The following is a 10,767-nucleotide window of genomic DNA, read 5'->3' as shown; positions in this document are numbered from 1 at the left end:
TCCTTTGGCCTAGGTGATGCTAAAACGCATCGACGCGCGCGCGCACTGTGCGCGTTCGCGTGGATGGCTTGAGCTTAAGGAATGGGCGCGGAGGCGCCAAGTACGCCAGCGCGTGGGTAAAGAAAACAGGGAGTGGCGCGGACGCGTACAGCGTGCGTCCGCATGGGCTGAGGCGTAGAGTTGGCCCAAAAGTGGCACAACTCTCTGGTCCTTGGCCCAGAAAGCAAAAATATATAGCCGACGCGTGCACGCGCTTTGCGCTTGCACATGGCTAGGTTTGTTTTTTTTTTTAATGAGCATCAAAGAGAGCTCATAACCTTCTCATCCTCCTCTAAAATATTAAAACTAGCTAAGATGAAAAAATTAAACACATTTTGAAATATATGGGATTTTTCAAACAAATTGAGGAAACTTGCAATTCTAGCAAAAACTCTAATTCAGAGAATCATCCCTAATTAAAACATAGAATATATAAGCACCTTAGCAAGCATGCAAAATATGCCAAGAAGTAAAGAAGTTATATACAATGGAACTCAATTCATTCATTCATTATATCTACAAGAGAATAGAAAGAGTTTACCATGGTGGGGTGTCTCCCACCAAGCACTTTTAGTTTAAGTCCTTAAGTTGGACATTTGGGAGGCTTCTTGTCAAGGTGGTTTATGCTTGTATCCATCCTTGAACCTCCAAGAGTGCTTGTCCTTTAATCGGTTGTCAGAAGTTCCAACCATCTTCACTAAGCTTGAGTGAGGTCCTCTCCAAGACATGAGCTCCCAAAATTGACTCTCACAGGGTAATCTAGGATCCCATATCTTGTCCTCGCACCCATCTTCTAGTTGATTGCCTTGACTTTGTCCGGGCGACGAGAAAGTGGAATTCTCATGAAAGCACCAAACTACTCTCCTGGACCCATTTAATTGAGCATTACACCAATCCATGTTCTTCAATTTTGAGCTTCCAACTATAATGTATCTAGATTTACAACGCCAACCACTAAACATCCTCCTTTTTCGCTTAATTCCACAAAGCGCCCTAAGTTGGCCATCCGTCTCAAGCATACCATACTCAAGTGGGATAATAAAGCTGAGAGTTAGAAGTTTTACCCACTCAAGTGAAGGATTAGATGGTGAACTAAGTGAAGGAGTTCCCAAAGGTCTTGATAAAGCATGCTCTACTCCCGTCCATCCTCTTCTAGAGGTTTGCACCACTCGGCAAGGTTCTTCAAGTTTCTCCTCTTTCTAAGCTTCCTCAAGTTCACATTCTTCCTCACCAATTTCTTCTATCTCCTCCCCATCACTCTCATCATAGATCAGAGGTCTAGTGAAGTCTACCTCATCATCAAGTGTAAGCATTTTGGGGAGAGACTCCTCAAACTCGAAAGGATCATATGTTGATGCGGAATCATCATAGATAGGAAGGCTTATTGCTTGGAACATCTCTTCCAGTTCTTCACTTATAATGGGTTTTGGAGGTGGCGCACCCTCCTCAACCTCACATTCTAGTCCACTAGGGGAAGGCTTAATAAGATTGTCAAGGGAATTGGTCAATGTGGGCAAAAAATCACTAGTGATGGAATCCACTTCTTGATCGATTTCCTTCAACTCTCCGTTTACTTCCGCAACTTTACTCTCCTCTTTAACATCCTTTATGTGCTCAACATATCCCAAACATCCATTCACTACTTCCTTTTGTTCGCTAATCTCTATCTTCTTCTCTTGTTACACCTCTTGCTTCAACTCTTCTTCCTCACCATGGAGCTTCAAGTTCACTCCCTCACTAGGCTCCTTGATAGTTTCTCCATATTCAACAATGGAAGCACTCAGGGTACATGAGCTTAGGTGGGATGTTAGGTGATTCACGACATCTACCATGCTAGCTATCCTTGCTTTTAGCTCCTTAAATTGAGTTTCATCCTCCTCTTGTCGCCTTAAGATACGAGATTCAAGGTCTCTCAGTTCTAATATGAAGGCTTCGTCGAAAGGTGGTGGTGGAAGATAGGGTTCAGTATTTGAGGGAAGATTGTTAACGTTGGAAGGTGGTTCATATTGGTGGAATTCTTGAGGTGGTGTATGTGGAATTTATGGTTCTTGGGGATATTGGTGTTAGAATGGTGGTTGTTCTAGATGTGGTTCATATGGTGATTGATATGGTGTGTATGAATTATGGTCATATGGGGTTGAATGGTGGTGTGAGGCTTGTGAGTATGGTGTATGGCTATATTGAGGAGTGGGATCACATGCATATGATGATTGTGGTTGACAACCACAATGAGGACCATCACACACATTGGATTGGTACACATTAGGATCAGGATTATACCCATAAGAATTTGTAGGAGGTTGTTGCCATGAAAGTTGTTCATAAGCTTGAGGTTCCTCCCATCCTTGATTTCCAAATCCTTGATGTATATCTTCATTCGAGCTTTCATTTCCTACAACATAGTTTGAACTAAACTCATATCCAAAAGGATGAGAATTCATGGTGAAAGAGAAAATAAAAACAAAGATTAATAAGAAACAAAGAAGATAAAATCCTAAACTAACAAAAACTAGCAAACAAACCGAAATTCAAACTATTCACAATATATACAATAGCCAATAACATAGCACCATTATGTCCCCGGCAACGGCACCATTAATTTGATAGGCAAAAGATTGTCGTCGGTCTAGATTTTCTTCCTAAAGAAAGGAGTTACTTCGTTGTAAGCATAGCTCCAAACCAACAAACAACTCTCAAATCAAAATAAAATATGGTTTTGTCACATGTACAAACCCCAAATAAGAAACAACCGGAGTATTTGGACTCTGGGTCGTCTCCCTAGGAAACAATGTAGTGCTTAATTATTGGCTATGAAGGGGTAAAATGGGGGGTTTTTGGTTCATGAGATGGCAATAAAAATAGATTAAGCAAGCAAATAAGGAAAGCAAGATAAAGAACTCTTGGCTAAGACTTGGGTAACTGAGATCACCATCCTTGTCAACAAACCGAATATTGATAATCAAGAGAAGCCAACCTATTAAGTCTACTTCCCAAAAGCTTTAAGTACGTAACATTTATTCCTAAGCTTAAAGTACATCAAATAGATTTGATCACATCAACCCTTAAGTCCTAACCTACCTACTAATTAACTTAGTAGTGGGTTAGCGTCAATGGGTATCAAATTGATCACCATGGGTTCTCAAATCACCAATTCCATCATACTCAATGACTCAAGATTACCCAATTCCCTTGGCTTAGACCAAGAATTGACAAAACTACTCAAAAACTAAAGAGAACATTTCATCAAACACATAGAGTGCAATAAAGGTAAACATCATAAATTGCAAGATTAATAAAATCTAACAACTACTAAGTGCAAGAAAAGTAAGATCACAATTCAATCCATCAATTAAAGAAACATCAACATCACGATCTCATTGAATGTAAACCAAATCTAACATGAGTTCATCATCACAAAAGAGAGCATAATGAGAAATTAACATCACAATTAAGAGAATCAAGGTGTAGAAATAAGAAATTATAAAAGAAACAAGATGAAATCAAGTAATTAAACATGAATCTAAAACAATCTAACCTAATCCTAACCTAATTCTAGAGAGAAGAGGGAGCTTCTCTCTCTAGAAAACTAACTAAAGGCTCATGTTGGCTAAACTAATTGCCCCCCCTTGCTTGGACTTTAATTTTGCATGAAATACACTTGGAAACGAGTTAGAATTGGGCCTGGGCAGCTCAGAAATTGCCCCCAGCGTTTTGCCTTTAAGTGGGCCATGTAAGAGTATTGGCGCGTGCGCGCCATGTGCGCGTGCGCGTCAATTGGCAAATTTTCCATCCGCGCGGACGCGGCAAGTACGCGTGCGCGTCTATTGGCGAGACCACTTTTGCGCGTGCTCGTCCTTCGATGCATTCCCAATCTTTGTTTCTTCATGCATTCTCCCCCTTTGTATGCTTTTCTACTCATTTCTTCCATCCAATACTTGCCTTATAAACCTGAAATCACTTAACACACACATCAAGGCATCGAATGGAATTAAAGTGAATTAAAATCACCAAATTAGGGCCTAAAAAGCATGTTTTTACACTTAAGCACAATTCAAGGGAGAATTACAAAACCATGCTATTTCATTGAATAAATGTGGAAAAAGGTGGTAAAACCCCCCAAAATAAGCACAAGATAAATCACAAAATCGGGGTTTATCAGTGCCAACGTGCGTTTGATTGGGATGCTATCCTCAAGGTCGTTGCTATACCCTAAAATCATTCTGGATTCGAGGAAGGATGAGATCCCGGCCCAAGGGCATCACTGCACGTTTTCTCACTAGAGAGGCTCAAGCATGGACTCAAATTCTAGCCCACTATGTGCTCCCAAGCACCCATGGCTCATCTATCACTGCCGAGTTAGCCTTGTTGGTTTAGTGTGTCCTCACCGAGAGACCGGTGCATATTCCCCGTCTCATTCGCCAATCCATGGGCCGCATCCACGCTAAGGGGAATCTACCCTTTCCCGCTCTAGTGACCAACTTAGTCGTCGCAGCCAGTGTTCCCTGAGATACCAAGGATAGAAGAGCCATGATCCCGGCGGATGGAGATGTTGTTCCAAACGGGAGATATCTTTACCCTCCGACGGACACCGAAGAGCCACACCTACCCGTCCCCATGAGCATCCCCTCTACCTCATCCGCACCACCAAAGTCATCCATGCAACGCCTAGAGGACCTCCACAAGAAGCTTGACCGTTATGAGCGGCGTAACCAACGCCGTTACGCTTTTGTCAATAAGCTTCTAAGTTGGCTAGCACCACCTATGGAAGAACCAGAAATTTCCACGTCCACCGGCACCGATAATGAAGAAAATGACGATGAAGAAGTGGATGGACACTCGGAAACCAATCAACCACTACGTCTCACTCAAGGCACGGAGGACCGTGCCAACTTCTAAGTGTGGGGAGGTCGGTCGGCCGACCGGTCTTCATAGGTAACACCCAAATAAATTTTGAATCACCTTTGCTAATTAGGATAGATTGCATGTTAGATTTTCATTTTTGGCATCCTTTGCATGTTAGTATCTCTTAATAAATCCACTTGGTTAGAGCAATGACTTCTCTCCTAGAAAACTAAATTTTTAGGGCGACCCTACCAATTTTGAAATTTGAAAATCTTTTGATGCTTAGCTTGTTTGGAGGATGTATTTTGGAACATGGAATTAGAATTTGAGCTAAGAACACAAGCAAGTGAGTTTTGAGCCTAATGGTGTGGTTACATCTTATAACCACTTATTTTCCCTTCTTGTGTGCAATTGTTCCCTCCTACGATTGTGATCTTTGATTTGTTTAATTCTATATGTCCATTATTCCTTGTATTCATGCACTTATATGATTTAGGCCATCGTTTCAATTAACTCACTTGCCCAAATAACTTACCTCTTATCTTCCTTTGTTAGCCAAATTTGAGCCTACGTTTAACCCACTTTGTTCTTAATTTAGCACATTACAAGCCTTAAAGCAGAAAATAATAAAAGTCCTTAATTTGGATCTTTGATTAGCTTAGGCTAGTGTGTGTAACATTCAAGTGTGGGAAATTTTGGGACATTGGTTGAGAAAAAGGGTAATTTTGTATTTTCGTTGTAAATATTGGGAATTAGGTACAGGCTCATGTATTGATTAAATGTGTAGACCTTATGCATTGAAGAAAAAAAAAAGAGAAAAAAATAAAATGGAAAAAAATGATGAGAAAAACAAAAGAAAAGAAAAAATAGAAAAGCAAGAAAAGAAAAAAGAAAGAAATAAAAAGGGGACAAAATACCCTAAAGTAAAGTTCAATAAAGATCAATACACAAGTGTTGAGAAATGAAAAGAAAATGCATGAGTATGTTAAAAAAGGGAAAGAATGGGTAGTTAGGTTAGCTTTAATATTGTATAAGATGCCATAGTTTAGGTGAGAAGTTTAAGCTCATCAAATATTCAAATTTCAAGCTCACTTAACCAAATATGCATCCTTACCTTGACCCTAGCCCATTACAACCTAAAGAAAAGACCCCATGATGCTTGTATGCATGCATGGAATATATGTTTATTGTTAGAAGAAAAATAAATTTTGGAAAAGCATGAAGTAGGGGAGGATTGAGTGATCAACCCTATTGATGAGCGGATAATTTATACGCTTTTTGGCATTGTTTTTACATAGTTTCTAGTATGATTTAGTTAGTTTTTAGTATATTTTTATTAGTTTTTAATAAAATTTCACATTTCTGGACTTTACTATGATTTTGTGTGTTTTTCTGTGATTTCAGGTAATTTCTGGCTGAAATTGAGGGACTTGAGCAAAAATTTGATTCAGAGGTTGAAGAAGGACTGCAGATGCTGTTGGATTCTGACCTCCCTGCACTCAAAGTAGATTTTCTGGAGCTACAAGAGTTCAAATGGCACTCTCTCAATTGCGTTTGAAAGTAGACATCCAGGGCTTTCCAGCAATATATAATAGTCTATACTTTGCTCGAGTTTAGACGACACAAACTGGCGTTCAACGCCAGCTTTCTGCCCTATTCTGGAGTTAAACGCCAGAAACAGGTTGCAAAGCAAAGTTAAACGCCAGAAACAGGTTACAAACTGGCGTTTAACTCCAAGGAAGACCTCTACACGTGAAAGCTTTAATGCTTAGCCCAAGCACACACCAAGTGGGCCCGGAAGTGGATTTCTGCATCATTTACTTATTTCTGTAACCCTAGTAACTAGTTTAGTATAAATAGAACTTTTTACTATTGTATCTACATCTTTGGATCATTTTTACATCTTTTGATCATTTTAGATCTCTAGACCTCCATAGGAGGCTGGCCACTCAGCCATGTCTACCTTATTTTCACTTATGTATTTTCAACGGTAGAGTTTCTACACACCATAGATTAAGGTGTGGAGCTCTGCTATTCCTCATGAATTAATGCAAAGTACTATTGTTTTTCTATTCAATTCAAGCCTATTTCTTATCTAAGATATTCATTCGCACTCAAGAACATGATGAATGTGATGATTATGTGACACTCATTATCATTCTCACTTATGAACGCGTGCCTGACAACCACTTCCGTTTTACATGCAAACAAGCTTGAATGTGTATCTCTTAGCCTCCTGATCGTGAGTTCAGAGTCTTCGTGGTATAGGCTAGAATTATTGGCGGCCATTCTTGAGATCCGGAAAGTCTAAACCTTATCTGTGGTATTCCGAGTAGGATCTGGGAAGGAATGGATGTGACAAGCTTCAAACTCGCGAGTGCTGGGCGTAGTGACAGACGTAAAAGGATTATTGAATCTTATTCCAGTATGATCGAGAACCGACAGATGATTAGCTGTGCGGTGACAGCGCATTTTGGACCATTTTCACTGAGAGGACGGGATGTAGCCATTGACAACGGTGACGCCCTACATACAGCTTGCCATGGAAAGGAGTATGAAGGATTGGATGAAAGAAGTAGGAAAGCAGAGATTCAGAAGGAATTAAGCATCTCCATACGCTTATCTGAAATTCTTGCCAATGAATTACATAAGTATCTCTATCCTATTTTACATTTTATTTATCTTTTAATTATTAAAACTCTATAACCATTTGAATCCGCCTGACTGAGATTTACAAGGTGACCATAGCTTGCTTCAAGCGGACAATCTCCGTGGGATCGACCCTTACTCACGTAAGGTTTATTACTTGGACGACCCAGTGCACTTGCTGGTTAGTTGTGCGAGATTGTGAAGAAGAACTAAGATTAAGAACTTGTGTATTAAGTTTTTAGCGCCTTTACCAAGGAATGAACGATCACGATTTCGTGCACCAAGTTTTTGGCGCCGTTGCCGGGGATTGTTTGAGTTTGGACAACTGACGGTTCATCTTGTTGCTCAGATTAGGTAAATTTTATTTTAATTTTAAGCTTTTTGTTTTTATTATTTTTATTTTTATTTTCAAAAAATTTAAAAAAAAAAATTTTATTATTCTATGTTCTTCAGAATTTTTAAGAATGAATTCTAGAGTTTTAGATGATGCTTTTATCATCACAGGAGTCAGTTGATTCCCATCAATTTGGCTGTTGTATGTAATGTCCTGCTGAAGCTTGTTCTACCCTGTCTAATCTCTTTGGACTGAAGCTTTAGACTAACATTGCAAGATTCCTGGAATTCTCATTAGAAATTTTGAAATCCTTATTTTCTTTTTCAAAATTAATTTTCGAAAAAAAAATACCAAAAAAAATTTACAAAATCATAAAAACCAATAATATTTTGTGTTTCTTGTTTGAGTCTAGTGTCAAATTTTAAGTTTGGTGTCAATTGTATTCTTCTTATTTTCGAAAATTCATCATATGTTCTTCATGATCTTCAAGTTGTTCTTGATGAATCTCCTTGTTTGATCTTTGCATTTTCATGTTTTGTGTCTTTTATTGTTTTTCATATGCATTTTCAATTTGTTAGTGTCTAAAGTTTGAAAATTTCTAAGTTTGGTGTCTTGCATGTATTTTTTTCTTAAAAATTTAAAAAAAAAATAAGTTCTTGGTGTTCATCTTGACATTCAAAGTGTTCTTGATGTTCATCTTGACATTCAAAGTGTTCTTGCTTGCATTGTGTGTTTTGATCCAAAATTTTCATACATTGAGTCTTTTTGATGTTTTTCTCTCTCATCATTAAAATTCAAAAATCAAAAAAATATCTTTCCCTTTTTCTTCTCATAAAATTCGAATATTTGAGTTGACTTTTTAAAAAATTTTTAAAATTTAGTTGTTTCTTATGAGTCAAATCAAATTTTCAATTTAAAAATTCTATCTTTTTCAAATCTTTTTCAAAAATTAAATCTTTTTCATTTATTTTTACATAATTTTCGAAATTTCTTTTTTTTTTTAAAATTGATTTTCAAAATCTTTTTCTCATTCTTAGTTCATATTTTCGAAAATCTCACTAACATTTAATGTTTTAATTCAAAAAATTTTTTAAGTTGTTACTTGCCTATTAAGAAAGGTTCATTCTTTAAATTTTAGAATCATATCTTTTTGTTTCTTGTTAGTCAAGTAATCAACTTTAATTTTCAAAAATCAAATCTTTTTAATTTCTTTTTTAAATCTTTTTCAAATTAAATTTTAATCATATCTTTTTCATTTTCAATCATATCTTTTTCAAAATCAATTTCAAGATCTTTTCTAACATCTAATCTCTTTCAAATTTGATTTTCAAATCTTTTTCAATTAACCACTTAACTTTTGTTTGATTTTAAAAGTTTTCTATTTCAATTATATCTTTTTCAAGACCACCTAACTAATTTTCTCTCTCTAATTTTCGAAAATTACCAACCCCTTTTTCAAAATTTGTATTAATTAACTAATTGTTTTATTTTTTAAATTTAATTTTACTCATTCTCTTAATTTTTGAATTTTAACTTTAATTTTAAATTAAAAATAAAAATATTTTTATTTTATTTTAATTAATTTTCGAATTTTTCTCTTCTCCTTCTTCTATTCTCCTCTTCTTCTACTCACATAAAGGAATCTCTATACTGTGACATAGAGGATTCCATATTTTTTGTTCTCTTTTTCACATGAGCAGGAGCAAGGATAAGAACATTCATGTTGAAGCTGATCCTGAACCTGAAAGGACTTTTAAGAGGAAACTAAGAGAAGCTAAAGCACAAAACTCTGAAGAGGACCTAACTGAAATTTTCGAAAAAGAAGTAGAGATGGCCGAAACCAATAACAATGGTGGAGGTGCAGGGAAGATGTTTGGTGACTTCACTGCACCAAATTCCAACTTACATGGAAGAAGCATCTCAATCCCTACCATTGGAGCAAACAATTTTGAGCCAAAGCCTCAATTAGTTTCTCTGATGCAACAGAATTGCAAGTTTCATGGACTTCCATCAGAAGATCCTTTTCAGTTCTTAACTGAATTCTTGCAGATTTGTGATACTGTTAAGACCAATGGGGTTGATCCCGAGGTCTACATGCTTATACTTTTCCCGTTTGCTGTAAGAGACAGAGCTAGAATATGGTTGGACTCTCAACCTAAAGATAGCTTGAACTCTTAGGATAAGCTGGTCACGGCTTTCTTAGCCAAGTTCTTTCCTCCTCAAAAGCTTAGCAAGCTTAGAGTGGATGTTCAAACCTTCAAACAAAAAGAAGGTGAATCCCTCTACGAAGCTTGGGAGAGATACAAGTAACTGACCAAAAAGTGTCCTTCTGACATGCTTTAAGAATGGACCATCCTGGATATATTCTATAATGGTCTGTCTGAATTATCAAAGATGTCATTGGACCATTCTGCAGGTGGATCCATTCACCTAAAGAAAACGCCTGCAGAAGCTCAGGAACTCATTGACATGGTTGCAAATAACCTGTTCATGTACACTTCTGAAAGGAATCCTATGAGTAATGGGATGCCTCAGAGGAAGGGAGTTCTTGAAATTGATGCTCTGAATGCCATATTGGCTCAGAACAAAATATTGACTCAGCAAGTCAATATGATTTCTCAGAGGCTGAATGGATTACAAGCTGCATCCAACAGTACTCAAGAGGCATCTTCTGAAGAAGAAGCTTATGATCCTGAGAACCCTGCAATAGCAGAGGTGAATTATATGGGTGAATCCTATGGAAACACCTATAATTTCTCATGGAGAAATGAGAAATCATCCAAATTTCTCATGGAAGGATCAACAAAAGCCTCAACAGGGCTTTAATAATGGTGGAAGAAACAGGTTCAGCAATAGCAAGCCTTTTCCATCATCCACTCAGCAACAGACAGAGAATTCTGAGC

The 10,767-nt window shown here is 37.4% G+C and overlaps 1 non-coding gene across 1 annotated transcript; it reads right to left on the bottom strand.

Moving 5' to 3' along the window:
- Positions 1–10,096: 10,096 nt before the first annotated feature.
- LOC148573866 (small nucleolar RNA R71) lies at positions 10,097–10,204 on the bottom strand. Its single transcript, XR_015906172.1, has one exon. It is a non-coding gene; the product is annotated as a small nucleolar RNA R71 (small nucleolar RNA).
- Positions 10,205–10,767: the final 563 nt, after the last annotated feature.

Source organism: Arachis ipaensis, chromosome B2 (assembly GCF_059453495.1).
Source record: "Arachis ipaensis isolate K30076 ecotype BB chromosome B2, ASM5945349v1, whole genome shotgun sequence".
In the NCBI taxonomy this organism is placed as follows: Eukaryota; Viridiplantae; Streptophyta; class Magnoliopsida; order Fabales; family Fabaceae; genus Arachis; species Arachis ipaensis.
Note: the sequence above shows the minus strand (reverse complement) of the source record. Positions and strands in the feature narration are given on the sequence as shown.